The sequence below is a fragment of the Cryptotermes secundus genome, unplaced genomic scaffold (assembly GCF_002891405.2).
Source record: "Cryptotermes secundus unplaced genomic scaffold, Csec_1.0 scaffold792, whole genome shotgun sequence".
NCBI lineage: Eukaryota > Metazoa > Arthropoda > Insecta > Blattodea > Kalotermitidae > Cryptotermes > Cryptotermes secundus.
Window position 1 is genome coordinate 417,512 of NW_019725425.1, and position 20,444 is coordinate 437,955.

The 20,444-nt window shown below is 44.1% G+C and overlaps 1 protein-coding gene across 17 annotated transcripts in view; it reads right to left on the bottom strand.

Annotated features, from left to right (window-relative positions):
- Positions 1-20,444, bottom strand: part of LOC111863401 (plasma membrane calcium-transporting ATPase 3) — a 400,552-nt gene that overhangs the window by 275,533 nt on the left and 104,575 nt on the right. The window contains exon 1 of one of the 17 annotated variants that reach the window (XM_023849684.2): positions 6,830-6,923. The exons of the other annotated variants lie outside the window; for them this stretch is intronic. The gene's annotated coding sequence lies outside the window, so the exon portion shown is untranslated. Of the gene's footprint in view, positions 1-6,829; positions 6,924-20,444 lie in introns of those variants that run through there. 17 annotated transcript variants of the gene reach the window in all.

Here is a 20,444-nt window from a genome sequence, read left to right on the forward strand (position 1 = left end):
AAGGATGGGATTGACCGTCTTATCTCCCAGTGGGATAAATGTATTGAGAGTTTTGGAGATTACTTTTGAGGTAAGAAATGTTCGGCTTCTGACCCGTTTTCATCTGACTGCCCCTCATACATACTCGTACATACACATCACTTGGTGCTTTTCATCTGTCGTTTCCTTCAGCATTGGATTTTTTCAATTGACCTAATCCTTCCAGCAGCACTATGGTGGTCTTGGGGTCGACTCAGCCTCTAACAGAAATGAGTACCAGGAATCAATTACTTAAATAATTTTCCTGAGGAGTAAAGCGCGGCCGGCGCGTAAGGCTGACAACCTTACCGCCATCTTTGGGCCGATTGTCTAGATAATGTGGAACCACCGTCTGAAAACCCTATCGGCCTTCATGGCCTGTTACAGGGATAGCTTTACTTTACTTTTTTACTTTTACTTTACGCCTTAAAGTGACAATTCATACAGACCTGAAAAGCATTTTCCAAGGAAATGTGGTTTACGAGCTTCACGCAACAGAATTGCCTCAAGAAAAGATACATCTATAGTGAAAACATATAGCCGAAAAGGCTACATGAAGTAGACCTGCATTCACCGAAGTATTTCCCTGGTCCTCACACGAAAAGAATGCGAGGCCTATATGTACATGTCTCACACACACACACACACACACACAAAGGTAAAGCCATCCCTGTAACAGGCCGTGGAGGCCCATAGGCTTGTGAGACGTCGAGGCTCCCACATTTCCTAGACAATCGACTCACATATGGCGGTGAGGTTGCCAGCCTTACGCGCCGGCCGCCTTTACTCCCCAGGAAGATTTTTGGTATTAATTTATGTTAGAGGCTGAGTCGACCCCAGGGCCGCAGTGTGGCTGGAAGGATCAGGTCAATTGAAAAATCTAGTAACTTCCATAACAGCCGCAAACTTCCAAAAGAAAAATGATCATATAAAAGGGATGTTTTAACTGATTGAAAGATGTGTTATATACTGCCTTAGCTTCGTTCTGTACGCCTAGTAACGGATCTCTACAATACGTGCACTTACGGGTGTCTTCTAGTATGGCCTTACGGAAAATCCCTCTTGTGTTGAAAGTGATAAGGAATTGGTCAGTTGTGTGTGCATGGTCCGTGATAAACATTCTGTTGTAGTATTCTCTGATCGCAGCAATGAATTCCAGGGAGAATCACGTGATTGCACGTGTCGGGAAGACACACGAAACGTTAAAGGGCGCAATAGAAAGACAGAAAAAGAGCTGCATGATGTAATTGGCTCCTTGAGACAAATGACTACGTGGGGCTAGACAAGAGGGCATCAATGAAATGGCGCAGGCAATGTTTATAAAGTGCGACAATAAGGAAGATTCAAATTTCAGGAATACTTCGAGCACAAGAAAAAAGGTCGAAGATGAACAAACGTGATTTTAAAAATAAAACGGATGGCTACAGAGTTTTTAAAAACCAAACGTTTTTAAGGTGCAAACACGCTGGTGGTGAACTATTAAACAAAAGCAATATATATAAAAAATAGTGAATTATAATAAACAGTGATAATTGTTTTGACATTATCAGATGATCTGAATGTTGTTCAACAGTGACAAATTCTTACTCAAACTGAGTCTATTTTATGAATGACGATATTAGCTGTGGAATTTTAGAATAACAGAAGACATCCTTGCGTAAGTCAATTAATCTACAGCCATGTCCAGCGGCGGGGCTGCCACCTTTGAGGAGAAGTCCTCATCCGACAGAAAGATGGACAGATATCTGGAGCATGTACCTAAGAAGCCTCCAATTCTGCATAGGCCTCTTTCATGATGATGACGATGATACACCAGATGTAAGTACTGTATATATATGCATTCATTTGTCCTTTTCAACACCTCTATTAAACAGAAAGCTGTCAAAATAACAACAATTTTATTGTTGTAAGATTTGAGGCTTTCACGGCGGTGACTATGAAGAAAGCAGTCTTCTGGGNCAGCTATATACTGTCTTATGTTGAGGCGATGACACGCGAACTTGTGTTTCACTTGCAATCTTAAGAAACTTTACGTTACACACACACACGCGCGCGCGCGTTTGTTCTGCGGATCTGCCTAAGTTCAGCGTATAAAACGGAGTGAGTTCCTATTACCAGGTAATCCTTATCCTCTCAGACGTGGAGGATGTAGTGAAAACTGTCATTACCACACTGACCCACTTCGATTAATGACCAGTAAAGACACTCCCCATTGGGGTGCGTTCAGGGTTCCGAATAATTATACAGAGTTACTACAAGTTATTCATCCCATTTCAAAACACTATATCTTCCAAAGTATACACATACAAACATGATTAATACACGAAAAGTTGGCATCGTGATACACCAGGTGGCAGCAGGGATGCAGTGCCTCAGAAAATGGCGACGAAGCTGGAAAAGAGTTTCTGTGTGTTGGAATATGCGAGATGTTCGTCTGTTATTGCAGTGCAGCGTGCATTCAGAGCAGAGCACAGAAAAGAACCACATGTAAACAGAGCATTCTGCGATGGTACCGGCAGTTTAAGGATACTGGTTGTCTGTGTAAACGGAAAAGCACGGGGCGACCAATATAGTATTTTGAAATGTAAAGAATCATTTGTAATAACCCTGCATATTTTGTGTACTGAAGTCTCCACGGGCGACCAGTTGTGGGAACAAGGGTTTAGTATCCGACGTCAAGGAGACTCCCTTCTCCATCAGGTGGAGACAGTCTCCGAAACGTCGGATACTGACTCCATATTCACACAGCTTGTCAGTCGAAAAGATTTCATTACTTACATTCGCCGTAAAAGCTTAAAATTATATACTGATCTTCTAGGCACATGTTTCGTTTATGAATTACTACCGAACCAGTCAAGAAACCTATGCCTAGATGCGAGGATAATATTGAAATGGACTTCAAGAAACAGGGTAGGAGGGGGTGAAGTGGACACAACAAGCAGCGTCGGCCTCTTGTGAACAGAGCAATGTAACTTTCGGTTTCAGAGAAGGCATAGTTTCTTAACAAGCTGAGCGGCTGAGAGTTTCTCAAGAATAGACTGCACTCCGTGCAATGAGTTAATTTTTTACCTCCGAATTTCTCATCTTACATTTCATTTCCTGTGATGAAACTTTCAGAAGATAAACTGAAACCGCACGTCCGAACTAACTTGTGTCCTTCTCGTTAACTTTTATCATCTTACATTCACCAGAGACCAGCAAATCGAGAAATGCACGTCTCATAAGAGTTCTAGTTACATTTACACCACACTGCCATATATAATTCATGTGTTCAGTTACGATTCATCAGTTATTAACATTAAACAAATATTCCGCCATCTTGTTACATTGCACCCACATACAACTGCATATATTCTCTACAGGATGGGCACAATGGGGCTACACTGCATTACTTCCCTCCGGTTGCCTTTCTGGCCGCCATTTCGAATCGTCCCCATTTAAGGATTACAATGAAATAAATAATTCAGCGCCACTGCTGTAATATAAGCAACAAATAAAGACTACAAACAATAGCGAGGCCATATCATGCACAGTGAGACCTTGTGTTTATAATGGTGATGACTGATCTTGATGTGGCACTTATCCAAAAATACACTTAGCAGATTACGGGGGTAAGGCAAAACAATCACACGAATCGATTAAAAAAACTTAAAATCCAGAAACAGCCAGAGGGGTACGGCTAGACCTGGGTAAACTCCCGGTTGGGAATCAACAGATGTGAAACAATGCCAAAACAGGAATTTACAGTCGAGTGTTGAACACAATATTAACATCTCGCGGCCCCCAACTATAAGAGGACCGACTAGCCGCTCCTAGAGCACTGCTCCAAGACTAAGTCGCGGAAGTCGATCAGCTCCACAGTCCAATCGGCAGGCAAGCAACGGGAAATAAGAGAGGGGACAAAGCACACTGTGTACAGGAAGGCGGCTATAGGCCGTTTCGGAAAACAGTACACGCTGTGCCAGGCAAGGCAAGGCATAACAATAATCCTGTGTAGTCACCAGGCCCATACGGGAACTGCAAGGAAATGTCAATTTTCAATGTCAGCCCTGGATGGAATTCGACTGTGATTTATCCTCCGTTCGCCTTGCTGCCGGAGAAACATGTCTTAGACTGCACTGGATAGTCAGCCGCACAGGCCCAGAGCCACTCTGGACTTGGTGGTGAAAAATAAAACCGTACCCTGCCATGATTCGAACCGCGGTCGTCCGACCTACAGAAAGACATTTTTAGTTCGTTATTTCAAAGTGTGGTGTCAAGGGCAAAGCAGGGAAGTGAAAACAAATTATTTAAGTACTAACTCTTACTCTAGCCCCCTATCCAGTGGGTACTACGGGCTCCCTGCGGGTAAAGCGGCCGGGGCATAAAGCTGACCACTCAACGTCCATCTAGTGACGGAGCTACAGATCTGCCCCTCACTATGTCTGTATGGCGTGGTGCTTAATTAATTAAGCATGGGGACTATACCATTACTTTTAGCTCCAACGCCTTTTTTGACATGGTGGCTAGGACATAATGGGCCCCGTGTAAAGCTCTTTAAACACGTGTCCTGGCTTACTTTACCTCAAATAGCAAGGGGAATCACAGCAGCACTAAGCGGAACATTTCCAACAAGATCTGTGTGAATCGGCTGTACAGCTTCAGAAAGATTTTAAGAAGATTCTGAGCGTCCAGTAGCAGTCAAGAGAAGTTAAGCCTCAAACTTACTTACTATTCCAAGTCTGCTCATTTTGTAAGCACACAATTGCGATACCCAACTTTGCTGCATGTCCAAATATTTTTCTGCTTGCATCGCGGGTTGTTCTGTGGACTGGGGACACAGGTGCTATCACCTGTCTGGAGGAACTCAGAAAAATCAGGAATCTCAGTGTGGGCAGCTATGAAATTTGACTTCCGATTCATTGACAAATCTCGAATTTATATGGTACGGAAGGTACATTAAATGATACGATGGAAGTCAATGCTCTTCAAAGAAGACTGGGATAGTACTGCAGAAATGTCCACTTACGGTCAAGCTTCATCGTCCTGTATATGGCACGCAACTTACAGGTCGCGTTTTTAGATCTGAACTTTTGGTTGCGCATGAGAAGAAATATGGTGATAACTAACACTGGACTGTGAGAGGGGGCAAGATGGCTCATGCACTGTAATTAAGACCATGTTATAACCCACACACGCCCTAAATCCCTATCCGAGTGGACTCAATAAAATCCACTGCGCACTCCAATGAGAAAAGCGAGGTCTAAAAACACGACACCAAAGCTTAAAAAGGTAAAAGGTAAAGCTATCCCTGTAACAGGCCGTGAAGGCCCATAGGGTTGTGAGACGTCGAGGCTCACACATTTTCTCTAAACATTTCGCTCACAGATGGCGGTAAGGTTGTCAGTCTTACGTGCCTGCCGCCAAGACATGAATATACGAAGTATGAAAATTTTCCGGCACAAGGTATCACACTCAGTGTTGTTCACACGCTTCTAGCCGAACGTCTAGGGTCGGGGAACTATACGGTAATAATTATGCTGATTAGTTATCCCTGTCTGTGTATAATTTTTATATTCCGACTACGTAATAATTTATGTTAAGAACGTTTTACGTTAACGTTTAAACGTTTTACACAACGTCAGTATGATTGTAATTACTAATATATGAAAGATGTTTCACATAATATCCTATACAGTTCGGTTTATGATGTAACTTCGTATTAATTCCACATGCCTAGTTTTACGAGTTCACTACTTATCGCCACAAACCTTACATTTCAATCGCCGGACACGTTGCTATTCTAAAAGTCTATTAAAAAAAACTACATGTTTCTCGAAGATATATTAGCACACATAATAAGAGATCCTATATTACATGATGTGAGCCGGGATAGCGACTGGCTACTGGTGGGACGACTGAGGGGGTCGGAGTTCCATATCCCGGTGGGGTCAAGAATTTTCGCTTCTCCGTGTCGTTCAGACTGGCTCTGGGTTCCACCCAACCTTCTATCCAATGGGTACCTGGCGCTCTATCCCCGGGGGTAAACCGGTCGGGGCGTGAAGCTAACCACTCACCTCCAACTAGTGCCGAGGTCCAGAAAACGTGGGTCTATACATCCACTCCCCTATACGCCTTCATGGCGTAGTGCTTAATTGCTTAAGCACAGTGACAGGCCGCGCCACAGCTCAAGCGGTTAGTCGCTGACTTCCCACCGCGGCGGCCCGGGTTCGATCCCGGGTCTGGTCAAGTGGGATTTGTGGTAGACAAAGTGGCGCTGGGGTAGGTTTTCTCCGAGTACTTCGGTTTCCCCTGCCAATCTTCATTCCACCAATTGCTCCACAATCATAATCACCCGGGACAGGTACAATATGCCTTTCAGTGGCCGCCGTGCCCAGTGGACCCAACTGGACTCCCCCCCCCACTAGCGAATTAAAAAAAATTGAAGTACAGGGACAACTTTACATTTTACATTAAAAGATAACAGTACCCAAAACCCATCTCTAACGTCCCAATGGCTGCCATGTTGGTATTACTGATGATCAGAATTTCAAATATAGGAATGTGTGTTCATACCCACACTCACAAAAATTAATTAACTGGTTACTTGGAACAACAGACTCACGTACATGACACCGTTATTAGTTCAGTTCTTACTAACAGAAGTGGGATAAAATTATATTTTAAATTTTAACGTTGTATGAACTGAGCTATCCAGCTGAGCTGTGCGTCCGTAGCATGAACAATTTAGTACGAGTATATTACCCAGGTCTTACAGTTTTCAAAACGTTTCCCATGAAAACAGAATCACAGAGATATGCCCACCACTCACCTCGTTCTGCACTGCACCACAGATTTATGATAGAAAGTCACTCTTAACGTATAGCCTGTCCCTTAGGAATACGTTTCAAAATGACACGGATATGAAGAACCTGAACGCGCGCACAACCAAAAACTCCGTTATCTTGCAACGACGCCCGTTCCCTATCCGCAAGAGTCAAGCAGCCTTGTCTCGAGTTGCGAAACGTTTAAACTGTGTCACCAGCATGTTGGTTCTTATTTCCAGTCCCACAATGGCATCATCACTCTGACTCAGTAGCAGGTGGTTACGGCTTTTCCATCCATAAGTTGGCACTAACTTCGGTCGCTCGGTCGGTATAGTTCGCTTGCGAACTAAAGGCTCCCACATACAGACGCGATATTCCGCTCGGTACGGTACGGCACGATATCTAATTACATTGCGCTAAATGGAGGTCCGCACACTGGCGCGGTACTCCGAGGAACGCGATATTATCGCAGTCGGTATATCGCCTCGGTATTGCGCGGTATCGCAGCGGTAAATAGTCATGGATCCGTCTTTGGAGGAAGAAGTTTTGCTTTTAGCTGTCGCTCTTGATGAAGACGGAGGTGAATCCCGGTAAGTATTTTACTGAACACTAAATCTGCGTAGTTCTTTTCCTCCACATATTCAGTATGTCACATATATGTACAAATATTTACAATTCCATAACAGTCTCTAATTAAGTACGTATAAGTGGTTGCTATGTGTGTTCCTATTTTAGGCGAAAGAGACGAATCGCTTGGGTTCATGATATAAACTTGTCAAGAGAGGAACTGGGGGAGTTTTATACGCTGATACCCCAAGTCCTGAAGGACGAAAAACGGTTCTACATATATTTCAGGATGAATATTGACAGGTTTGATGAAATCCTGAAAGCCATCAGGCAAGATATCACTAAACAATATACCAATTGACGGAGGCCTATTCTTGCCATGAAGTGGAGGATTTTTTTGATACCCATAGAACTGAAAGAACGAAATATAAAACACACTGTATCAGCAGCGTGTTTGCTTCATAATTTTCTACGTCTCAAAATCTGTGATGAAAAGTACAGGGAAGAACTGCTACGAGTGGAGCCATTAGAAGGAGAAATGTTCCCTATCCAACCTTTACGTCTCCCAAGGACGGCAAACGTTAGCTACGCCATTAGAGAGCGGTTTGTTGCGTACTTTAACTAGATGACTGCCCCTGGAATTAGTGTTACTGAACGGAACTGGTGCATAGCCTACATTAAGAATGTCCACAGTTACTGTATACTTAACCCTATAAAATATACACAGATTTTTCTACTTGCTGTCTCTGTTCATTGTAACAGCTAATTCCTTCCACTTTTTATCCTTAGCACGTGAATCCTTGTACATCGGATGATGAGTATCGTACAATAAAGCATTTTCTTTGACGAACTCTATTATTTATTCCATTTGGCTACCCATGTCGTTTCACGTACGTATAGATACTGATTGAGTGTGAGTCATGGCCAGCTGGTTATCGGGTGTCAAAGATTCCCGACTGTCGCGTCTGTGTGTGCGGCCCACTCGGTAAACAGCCGCTTTCGTCCCGAGTGCTATATCGTCCCGAATCGTATGGCGTCTGTGTGTGGGAGCCAATCCACGGAATATGAGAATACGCGATCTGATAATCCTCAGTCAAACAATCGTGACTAATTCGTAGAAATATTGTGACAGGACGCCTGCAGGAAAAAACAGTGGAGCCAGAGACGTCCACTGCTAGTCAGCGACTCGGTAAAAAGGTTTCCGTGGCAACGAATACGCAAGCAACAACAGAGGAATTGCTGGGAACGGATTGGCCGCGCAGGGAAAGCCGATAAGTCTAGTTCAGAGAAATAAATTAAACCAAAATGGAAGAGGTCTGTTATTGTACCAGTTTACAAGAAAGGCTTGTCGCCTTTGTAACCGACTGTCGTAGTCATCGAGGCAAATCGCTGTTATCAATTTCATCCAACATTTAAGTTAAGACTTATTTTTTTTATTGCTAGTGGGGTGGGACTAAGTCCCTTGTACTGCGGCCACTTCTGGCCTATTGTACCAGCCCCAGATGATAGGTGAGGGTGATTGTGGAGCAATTGGTGGAATGAAGATTGGCAGGGGAAAACGAAGTACTCGGAGAAAACATGCCCCAGAGCCACTTTGTCCACCACAAATCCCACTTGACCAGACCCGGGATCGAACCCGGGCCGCCACGGTAGGAAGCCAGCGACTAACCGCTTGAGCTATGGCGCGGCCTAAAACTTACTCATGGAGCTGAGCCCTTCTTAAAGAGCCGCCAATTCTGCAGCTACTCAAGAATTCCCCAGAATTTTATTGAATCCGAAGGGTCATTACCGTGTTCACAAGAGCCCTCCACTGGTCCATATCCTGGGCCAGATCAATCCAATCCATACGATCCCATTCTATCTCTCGAAGATCCGTGGTCTCTGTCCGCGACTGCTTATTCAATATATTTGCAGCTTCCTTCCTATAAGACCAGGAGGTTAATTTTATTAGACTGTAACAGCGGTGAGAGAGGCGTCTTCATCGGCAAAAAGTGAACAGCTTTTACGATGCCAATCGTCAGCTCTTCAAATGAGAGAATTGTAAAGGTCTAAGAAGCCGAATATGAGCCACACTTAATCTTAGCACAATCCGACATGTAAATGAATTCAGTCAAACAAATCTCGCACTTCGGTACATCGCAGGACCTTTACGGCCCTGTTTACCGTATTAACTTTTAAACAGTCCCTAAATTTATGAGGCTCTAAGAAAAAAAAATAAGTGCCATTATATCTGTATACGTACGCCACAAATTCAGTTATTCATTTCTAAACCTGAATCTTGATATGTTACGAACAGCTGTTTCCACGGTGACAGAGAGAGAGCAAGTGCCACGATGTAGCAGATCTCGCAGGCATAAAACACTGAATTAAACTTCTCATTATAATTAAGGGCCAGAGATCATTAATACGACTCAAGTGATGGACCATATTAATGTAATTAAGCTCTATGAATTCCTGAAGATAAAGAACAGACGGCCGGTCACGGTAGCCGAGCTGTCTAAGGCATGTGCTGTCTTCGCTCGCTTGGAAACCGGGATCGCGGGTTCGAATCCCACTCAGGGCATGGATGTTTAGTTTGTGTTTGTGCGTTTTTCTGTTTGTGTACAGGTAGAGGCCTTGCGACGAGCTGATCACCCGCCCAAGGAGTCCTACCGAATGTGTAAGATCTAGAAAAACCGAAGTGAACGGAGAAGTTCATGGAGGTAGGCCTAGGCCCATTGGGGCTGTAGTGCCAAGGAAAAAAAAAAAAACAGACGTGCTTAATATATGAGTACAACTGGACTTGCAACTAAAATTCAAAGAAAAAAAATATTCTAATCTCTTCGGTTTCCGGTCTGTAAAACCGATTGTAACGGCCGTGGGGATTCGTTGCGCTGACCACGTGACACCGTCTATCCGCAAAAGTTGGCACTAACTTCGCTGACAAGCAGCGGTCGCTCGGTCGGTATAGTTCGCTTGCGGACTACAGGCCACGGAGTTTGTTTTATTTAATCTCGTCGGTTATTAACCGTGCTCATTTACAATCGCTTAGAGTACAGAAAAAGTCTAAGAGAATATTAAGGCCGCGCCATAGCTCAAGCGGTTAGCCGCTGACTCCCACCGCGGCGGCCCGGGTTCGATCCCGGGTCTGGTCAAGTGGGATTTGTGGTGGACAAAGTGGCGCTGGGGCAGGTTTTCTCCGAGTATTTCGGTTTCCCCTGCCAATCTTCATTCCACCAATTGTTCCACAATCACCCTCACCTATCGTCTGGGGCTGGTACAATAGGCCAGAAGTGGCCGCAGTACAAGGGACTTAGTCCCACCCCACTAGCAATAAAAAAAAGATAATATTAATGCATATGAAATAGTTATCATTTTGTTGACAGTCCACATGCCAAACAGTGGCCTCGCGGTGTAAGGCATGAACTGTCTTCGCCTGCTCAAACACTGGGGTCGTGGGTTCGAACACCACTCGAGACATGAATGTCTATGTGCGTTTATTCTGTGTAGGTAGGGGCCTTGCGACGGGCTGACCCCCCGTCTAAGGAATCCTACCGAATGTGTACAGATTAAGAAACTGAAAAAGCGGTCAAGGCCCAACAAAGGGCTGTAGGACCGCAGTACAATACAATAGACAGTCCACATATCGGGCAAGCCTGTCGCATGCAAATGAAACTGTCAGCTGATTAGAACATAGTGCTCCTATTTCTTAGAAATATACTCGCAGACATAAAATTTTAGAGACACGTGAATCTGTTTTCCCTTTTATCCCATAAATATGGAATTCTTTGAACAAGTATATTAATTAGATTCTAAAGGATTCTGTATATTAATATATATTAACTGTCTGATAAAATAAAAAGAAATTCATTTACGTGAAAAATATTTACGATAAAAATCAAAATATACTCGCATAATTCATTCACTTGTGAACATAACAAGCATGATGAACGGAAGGTGATACGGGTGCTCAAGCCCAGACAGAAGCACCAGATGAGTTCACTTCAGTTTCCACACCGAATTAAGAAGGCCGGGCTGGTATGTGTGGGTGCGTCTACAGCCTACATTCTTCGTAGGCCAAACAATACGTTCTGCTTTCTATTTCTGCCGACTATGGATAGTTGTTATTACTGTTTATTCTGAACACAAGAATCAAAACGAATATCATTTAACACAGCTTTAAAAATAATTAACACAGTACGAATGACGTAATGGTATCACGTCACAGCATGACATCAGCTCCTGATTCAGAATATTCACATAATCCGGTGTTAGATCATTTCGTCTTCCACATTCATTTCAGTAATTAAATATATACTGTGGCGTGCCGCCAGAAAGGCCGGACTGTAGAACGGCCATTGCTGGTCAACGGCTGGCAATTCCTAGGCAGCGAAACATAAAAAGACCGTTGCCTAGGGAAGTGCTTAAGCAACACAGACCGAATTGTTGAGTTCCGACAGCAGCGAATGCCCAACAATATGGCGTCCATTGCTAGGCAATACATGGTATCTGTTGCCGAGGAGCAATGTGTTTTCTGTGAGTGGTCCGTGCTGAGACTATATAGGAAGCAGTGAACAGTGTTCGACAGGATTCAACGAGCGATCAAGGAAGAACAAAAACGAAGGCTCCACCGAGCATAGCGGCGCAAGGGCATAGCCACTGAAGTGGGAACGTGAGAGGCGTTACTGGGAGTGATTATATTTGTGAGTGTAAACAAATAATTGTACAATAACATTCGTCTAATTGGAAACCCAGCGTTTCTTGTCGCGTTACCTAGGAAAGGCATGACAATACTAGGGTCCATAGCTTTCTCTCAGCCTTTCACACAATCCTTTTTGCATTTCTTCCTTCAATTCTATAACTGGTTGCTATAAGAAAGGCCATTATGGTGTCCATAACTTTTAGAACTGGTCTTTCCATCTACTTCTGGATACTTCCACGTCTACACCTCCCTGTCCCTTGGATTTATACAGATAAGTCCTACGCTGACATTGGTAGTCTTTTGTCTTTCAGCCTATTCACATGTTCTTTGTAGTGTATTTTCTTTTATTGCTAGTGGGGTGGGACTAAGTCCCTTGTACTGCGGCCACTTCTGGCCTATTGTACCAGCCCCAGATGATAGGTGAGGGTGATTGTGGAGCAGTTGGTGGAATGAAGATTGGCAGGGGAAACCGAAGTACTCGGAGAAAACCCGCCTCAGCGCCACTTTGTCCACCACAAATCCCACTTGACCAGACCCGGGAAGCGAACCCGGGCCGCCGCGATGGGAAGTCAGCGACTAACCGCTTGAGCTATGGCGAGGCCTTCTTTGTAGTGTAACTGATATTTGTTTACTACTTCTGTCATGTTCTCAGTAGAACGATCAAGTCAAGGAGGATGAGGTGGGCAGGGCATGTAGCACGAATGGTGGAGAAGAAGAATGCATATAGGAAATTGCTGGGGGAGCCACTGGGAAGACCAAGGCGTAGGTGGGTGGACAATATTAAAATGGATCTGAGAGATAGGATGGGATGGGATGGGATGGATTGGATTGATCTGGCTCAGGATAGAGACCAGGTCAGGGCTCTTATGTACACGGTAATAAACCTTCGGGTTCCATATAATGCTGGGAAATACTTGCGTAGCTGCAGAATTTGCGGCTCCTCAAGAAGGGCTCAGCTCCATGAATGAGTAAGTCATGTTCTCAGCTTGCAGAAGGTCTCTTTTAAAAAAAAATGTGTTCTATTTCGTAAAGTTGCTGCCTGCAGTTGCATGGTGCAGGACCTTGCAGACTGTTTTGTACTGTGCACAACAGGATTTCTCACGTCCAAGTGCGGGGATACACAACCACTGCAGTTGAAGCGGTGCCATTATCAAGCTATTAACAGACAGAACCGGTTCATTCTCTTTTTACATCAATCCAGTTGAAATCGTCTGGTGCATTTTAATTTTGCACATTCTACTACATGCTACATATAACAAGGCGTCAAACTGGACTTTACAGAAACAGGTTACGAATGTGGAAACAGATTTCGTAGTTGAATGATTCGGGGTGGACTGTACCGCTGTGTTTGATGTTATTTATGAAGGTGGGAAATTAAAAAGTTGCAACTCTTATCAAGGCCATTCACGTCAGACGAGAGAAAAGGTAGGTGAGTAACGAGCAGCATGCTTCAACATATGCAAGCCTGTAGCACCAGCGGGGCGCAACTTTGCCTGCCACGACTCAATGAGGAATCAAATGAGGTGGAGGTGGGTGCAACATTACGTCACGGCCGAAGTCATACAGACAATGCGCGGATATGCAGTTGAGCAGCTGACGTAAGGCAGCTGAATCCCAAGGCTTCGGGTAGTGAAGGTGGTTACGAAAGCTGGGACTGGTTCGCAACTGACCCACCGGCCTTAATTTGGACTTTCAGATGGTTAAGAGCATTTTGAACATGTACAAAAAGCTGGATGCATTTTTCCACGCGGTAGCGTAGTTGGCTGAGGCACTATGCTACAAGGCGGAAGGTCGCGGGTTCAAGTTCCGATGAGGTCATTGGATTTTTTTCAATTGATCTAATCCTTCCAGCCGCACTATGGCCCTGGGTTCGACTCAGCCTCTAACAAAAATGAGTACCAGGCATTTTCCTGGTGAGTAAAGCGCGGCCGGCGCGTAAAGCTGAAAACCTAACCGCCATATTTGAACCGATTGTCTAGATAATGTGAGAACCTCAACGTCTCACAACCCTATGGGCCTCCGTGGCCTGTTAACGGATACCTTTACTTGTGGAGCAATTGGTGGAATGGAGATTGGCAGGGGAAACCTAAGTACTCGGAGAAAACCTGCCCCAGCGGCACTTTGTCCACCACAAATCCCACTTGACCAGACCGGGATCGAACCCGGGCCGCCGCGGTGGGAAGCCAGCGACTAACCGCTTGAGCTATGGCGGGGCCTTGCTTTTTTACTTAATAGGAGGGCAATATTGTTGCCAGTTTAAACGCAAACCATTCCAAACTATGGACTGATTTTCAGGCCCAGTGTAATATCTTCTCATCTGTTTCAGTATCCAATTATGGCTTGCACCTACGAAATTTCGCAGGTTGCGTGTATTTAAATTTGCATGTTACGCTTCAACTCATGTTCCTGAGTCACTTGCCCCACAGTAAGAGCAGTCACCTTACCTCGCCTGCAGCCAAATAAGAAAACTGTTTATTTTTTCTTGCCGTTCCTATATTAATCTTACATGCTCATAACAGTGGGAAAGCGAAACTGCTTCTTCAAGCTGTTATGAGAAAGACGGCCTTGCTTAGGCTGAACTGCACTTTCGCACGAGGAATTCGTTTCGAATCGATGACTATGACTCACATTATAATAACTCTGTCTACTGTAGTTCTTAACAAAAATCCGTGATTTTAGTCCGCAAGCGAACTATACCGACCGAGCTACCACCGCTTATCGGCGAATTTTAGTGACACCTTTAGCGGATAGTGGGTGTCACGTGGTCAGTGCAACGAATCCCTACGACCGTTAATTTCGGTTTTCTAGACCGGAGCCGCTATTTCCTCGAAATAGCTCCTCAATTGTCATCACGAGGCTGAGTGGACCCCGTTCCAGCCCCACTACTTTTCAGAAAAAATCTGGCAGAGCCGGGAATCGAACCCGGACCTCTGACCACTAGACTACAGAGGCGGTCGTTACACAACTCAAAGGGCCAAATGCATCCACCCTTCACATGTAACCTCACTGTCTCCCTGCTTTCGCGTTTCACCTGACTACACAAATATTCCATTTGCTCATTTCCTTCAATTCTGTGTCATTAATTGTTCAAATGCATAAGGTCCATCCCCCATTCTTTCCTTCCTCAAGCCCGTTCCGCTGTCGTAACCTCACAGGACCATACAATCCCACGAAAGCATACATATGGGCCTTAAATATAGTTTCAAAATAGAATTAGTCCAAATAAATTAGGGTGAGACCGCTAAACATCTATAAAACTAAAGTGTAATCGTGATGAGCCAGTATAAACAGATGCCACTGTAACTCAACTGCGGCTTACAAGAAAACAGTTTTTCTTCGTTTCTTTATTTTAAAATAATATCTGTACAATTCTGATATATATGTGGTTTTTCGTTCACATCCGTACATTTTATAAATTCAAGCAAAATCCAGCTTCAACATTCGTCGAAATACTTGAAAGAGATAAAGAACTTTCGGAACATACGGTATTAATGATAGTTATCAGTATTATAAGGGAGCACAGGTAGCGCAGTTGGTTCAGGCACTATGATACAAGCCGGAAGGTCGCAGGTTCAAGTCCCGATGAGGTCACTGGATTTTTTCAATTGACCTAATCCTTCCAGCCGCACTATGGCCCTGGGGTTGACTCAGCCTCTAACAGAAATGAGTACCAGGAATTAATTTAATAATTTTCCTGGGGAATAAAGCGCGGCAGGTGCGTAAGGCTGACAACCTTACCGCCATCTTTGAGCCGATTGTCTAGATAAGGTGGGACCCTCAACGTCTCACAACCCTATGGGCCATCACGGCCTGTTACAGGGATAGCTTTACTTACTTCACTTTTATCAGTATCATAGCGTCAGTAGGGCCGTCTACACAACAGTAATATCCACAAACAAAAGCAAATCGAAACTAACGCCTCAACATTCGTTTACTGGGCAAAGGTGTTTCGACCTTCACGAAATCATCATCATCAGGCGAATTTAATCTTAGTTCTTGTATTGTTCTTAATACGCATCCCATGTTATTACAATTTATTTCATTCTGATATCGAATATTACCTTTTTGTTAAATATAGTTTAACAAATTATTTATTTATAATTTATAATTATAAAAATTTATAATTTTGTTAAATATAATTTAACAAATACACACAAAAATACTCTAATACTATACAGTTTTAATTAAGTTTAAGATTTTAAGACTAATATATAGTGACAATATTAATAAATTATTACTGTAGTTTTAACCTTAAAAATAAAATTTAATTCTAAAATTTTTAATTAACTACTCGAATTATGCTTTGATTTATAGAGTTGGTTCTAAATAGGTTTAAAATTAGAAGTAGTTTTTGGGACCGTCGGGTTTTTTGTTGTGGTCGTAGTTATTGGTTGATAAGTCGTAGGTAGACACAACGCAATTTAAGTCATCAAGAAAGTAAATGCAAATTATTACAAAGTCACCTGATTCAGAGAGCAAGTTCTTAATGCATGTTGCTAATTCATGGCACAGGACGTTCTTTCAAATACTCGTACTAAGAGATCTATTCCGCCGGTCACGGTAGCCGAGCGGTCTAAGGCATGTACTGTCTTCGCTCGCTTGGAAACCGGGATCGTGGGTTCGAAACCCACTCAGGGCATGGATGTTTAGTTTGTGTGCGTTTTCCTGTGTTTGTGTACAGGTAGAGGCCTTGCGACGAGCTGATCACCCGCCCAAGGAGTCCTACCGAATGTGTAAAATCTAGAAAAACCGAAGTGAACGGAGAAGTTCATGGAGGTAGGCCTAGGCCCACTGGGGCTGTAGTGCCAAGGAAAAAAAAAAGAGATCTATTCCACGTGATTAAGTAACCCTCCACTTAATTAATACCATAAGAAACTGACTTTCAAGCCCTGTTATAGACCATATTGAAATTATCATCACATATCTACACGTAACTCGGTGTCTCAGTCGGTATTCTCGCAAGGTTTTCCAATTAAAAAGTTGTAGGTATTTTTTGCTTCCTTCATATATGATACTTGTCCAATCCATCTCATTCACTGTTCACTTTAGTACTGATAAAGAGAAAACAAGAAATGTAATTGGCCAGCCCTCAGTAAACGTGTACTCCGAAGAAAAACAATTTGCAAACGCTCTCTTGACGAACTTTTATCCTCCACGTGCCTTATCTAAACAGCACAGTGCGCATGAGCAGAATCGGCACTTAAAGAGAGATTCCTTATAACACCGAGAAACAAGTAATTTCGGTGTAACCTTAAAAGTAATCAGATGCTTAAACAATGGGCAAACTGGTCGATATTCATGATTTTCGAGCGCAAATTTAACGGAAATACGTTTGGGTACAAACATAAAAAAAACAAAAAATATTTTCCCATACAGCAAGCAAGAGCCGAGTTAGAGTAGTCGTTTCTTTTTTAATTCGCTTAGTGGGAGATGGAGTCCAACTGGGTCCACTCGGCACGGCCACTGATTGGCCTATAGTAGAATGCCAAGGGTGATTATGATGATGGTGGGGAATTTGGTGGAATGAAGATTGGCAGGGCAAACCGAAGTACCCGGAGAAAACCTGCCCCGGCACCACTTTGTCCAACACAAATCCCACTTGTCCAGACCCCGGGATCGAACACGGGCCGCCGCGGTGGGAAACCAGTGACTAACCGCTTGAGCTATGGCGCGGCCCATCGCATCCAGTAGAACGGGCTGGTGGATTTTTGCCTAGGGCAGTGATTTTTGTGGGTTTAGGCCCTTGGCATGGCTAGACTTCAGAACTCGCTTGCTGTGAAAGGTAAAGTTGTCCGTGTGCTCAACGAATTAAGCACTACGCCATGAAGGCGTATGGGGGAGTGGATGTATAGATGAACACTTGCTTGACCTCGGCACTAGATGTAGGTGAGTGGTCAGCTTGACGCCCCTGCCGCTTTATCACCGGGGAAAGAGCCCCCCCGGTACCCATTAGATAGGTTTGGTGGACCCCAGAGCCGGACGATTTGGAGAAAAGAAAATTCTTGACCCTATCGGGACTCGAACGCCGACCCCTCAGTCATCTAGCCCATAGGCAGTCGCTATACCGACTACGCCAGGCCGCGTCATAGCTCAAGCGGTTAGTCGCTGGTTTCCCACCGCGGCGGCCCGAGTTCGATCCCGGGTCTGGTCAAGTGGGATTTGTAGTTGACAACGTGGAGCTGGGGCGGGTTTTCTCCAAGTTTCCCCTGCCAATCTTCATTTCACCAAATTCTCCATCATCATAATCACCCGGGGCAGGCTAAGATAGGCCAATCAGTGGCCGCCGTGCCGAGTGGACCCAGTTGGACTCCACCACCCATTAAGCGAATTAAAAAAAGACATACACCATAGTGTTTAGGCTTTATAATGAAAACAACTGTAACACTGTGGTAATATAATCCGAGGGCTCAATGCAACCAATGGGTCCCATCAGTTCCATGTACACCACATCCTTGCGTTCTACTACCAAAAGCCTCATTCTAACATTATCCTGTCACCTGCTTCTCGGTGCTCCATGTGGCCGTTTGTTTACGTGTCTTTCCTGTCCCAGCTGTACACGAAGTTGAGAGCAAGGACACAGATATCACCATAATACCGGGTAACTACAAACTAGGAAGCTCTTGTAAGATGTGAGGTTCCTGCTCTATGCAGCTGGCTTATTCTCAACATTAGTCTATTTGCACCTGATCACACCGGTTCTTCAATTGCGTGTTTTCTTATTTTTCTTCTACCTTGAAGATGGAGGCGATACGTTCCTCCGAAACGTCAGTTAACACAATACCTACACGGCGCCACATCCTAGAAGACTACTCTCTTCATAGGAAGCTCTTATTCATGTAATATCCCAAACCACCCCAATTATTTGTATACGCTTTAGGTCCAAATATGGTCCAGGACGTTTTCTTCACAAACAACTATATCTTATGTACTCTCTCAAAGTAACAGGCTAAGTTCCATATCACAAAAACTCCGTGGCTTTAGTCCGCAAGCGGACTATACCGATCGAGCGACCGCCGCTTGTCGGCGAAGTCAATGCCAACTTTTGCGGATAGAGGGTGTTGTATGGTCAACGCAACGGATTCCCACGGCCGTTGATCCGGTTTTCTAGACCGGAGCCGCTACTTTTCCATTCAAGTAGCTCCTCAATTATCCTCACGAGGCTCAGTGGACCCCGTTACAGACCAACTACTTGGAATCAAACCCGGGACCTCTTGACCTGTAGCCAGGATCTCTGACCACTAGACCACAGAGCTGGTCAGTTTCATACTCATGCCAGAAGAATTGCTTAAAAACAAACAAACTCCTTGTGCAACTATCTGAACTACCAACGACTAACTTCCGAACAGGCGTGTTATTGCTGAACACTACAACAATGTTCAACCGTTCAAGTCAGACTTTATGTTGTAACCCGACCTTAACTTCGAATGGGCCCAGTAGAGGAACTACGAGTTATTTTACTGGGTATTTTTTTATTGCCAGTGGGGCTGGACTAAGTACAAGTCCCTTGTACTGCGGCCACTTCTGGCCTATTGTACCAGCCCCAGATGATAGGTGAGGGTGAATGTGGAGCAATTGGTGGAATGAAGATTGGCAGGGGAAACCGAAGTACTCGGAGAAAACCTGCCTCAGCGCCACTTTGTCCACCACAAATCCCACTTGACCAGACCCGGGATAGAAACTGGGCCGCCGAGGTGGGAAGCCAGCGACTAACCGCTTCAGCTATGGCGCGGCTCTTTTAGGGGATAAATCATGAACAAAATAACAGAAGTGACAAACACAAAGAAAGTGTGATACTGTGGTTTGTGGTTTATTCTGAAATAAATTAATGTACATTTTTGTCGCCTAAAACTGAGGCAATTAAACTGCAGACACCTTGTATCCAAGCCTAAGAATAAACTGACATCTGTTCCACGGGGGAGCAGTGAAGAGGTCTCGAAGACGACCATAAAAGGCAAGAGGTAAAGTGCAAGCAGGAAATGCCATATGCCAGCCGTCTTTAAACTTCCCGCACAAAACTGCACTGAAAGACTTCATTTTCTGGAACTACACGTATGTACAAAATCCTGATAACGGGGTCATCATCCAATCTCATCAAAACGTATTTCCTTCAAATATACTTTTTAATAATATCCAACCTTCTCTTTATTATTTTTTGTCTTCCAAGCGTCTCTTTCCCACAAGTTTCGTCACAGACATACGCATGCGCCTCTCAACTCACCAAAACCTCGATATTCTAGTAGAGGAATATTAGAAGATTACAAGTTTCCTCGTTTTGGAACAATGTCCCCAGCCCTTCTCACATTTATTCAAGTAAGCCGAAATGTTTTCTATGGTTCTTAATTTCAAACTAAAACAAACTCCGTGGCCTGTAG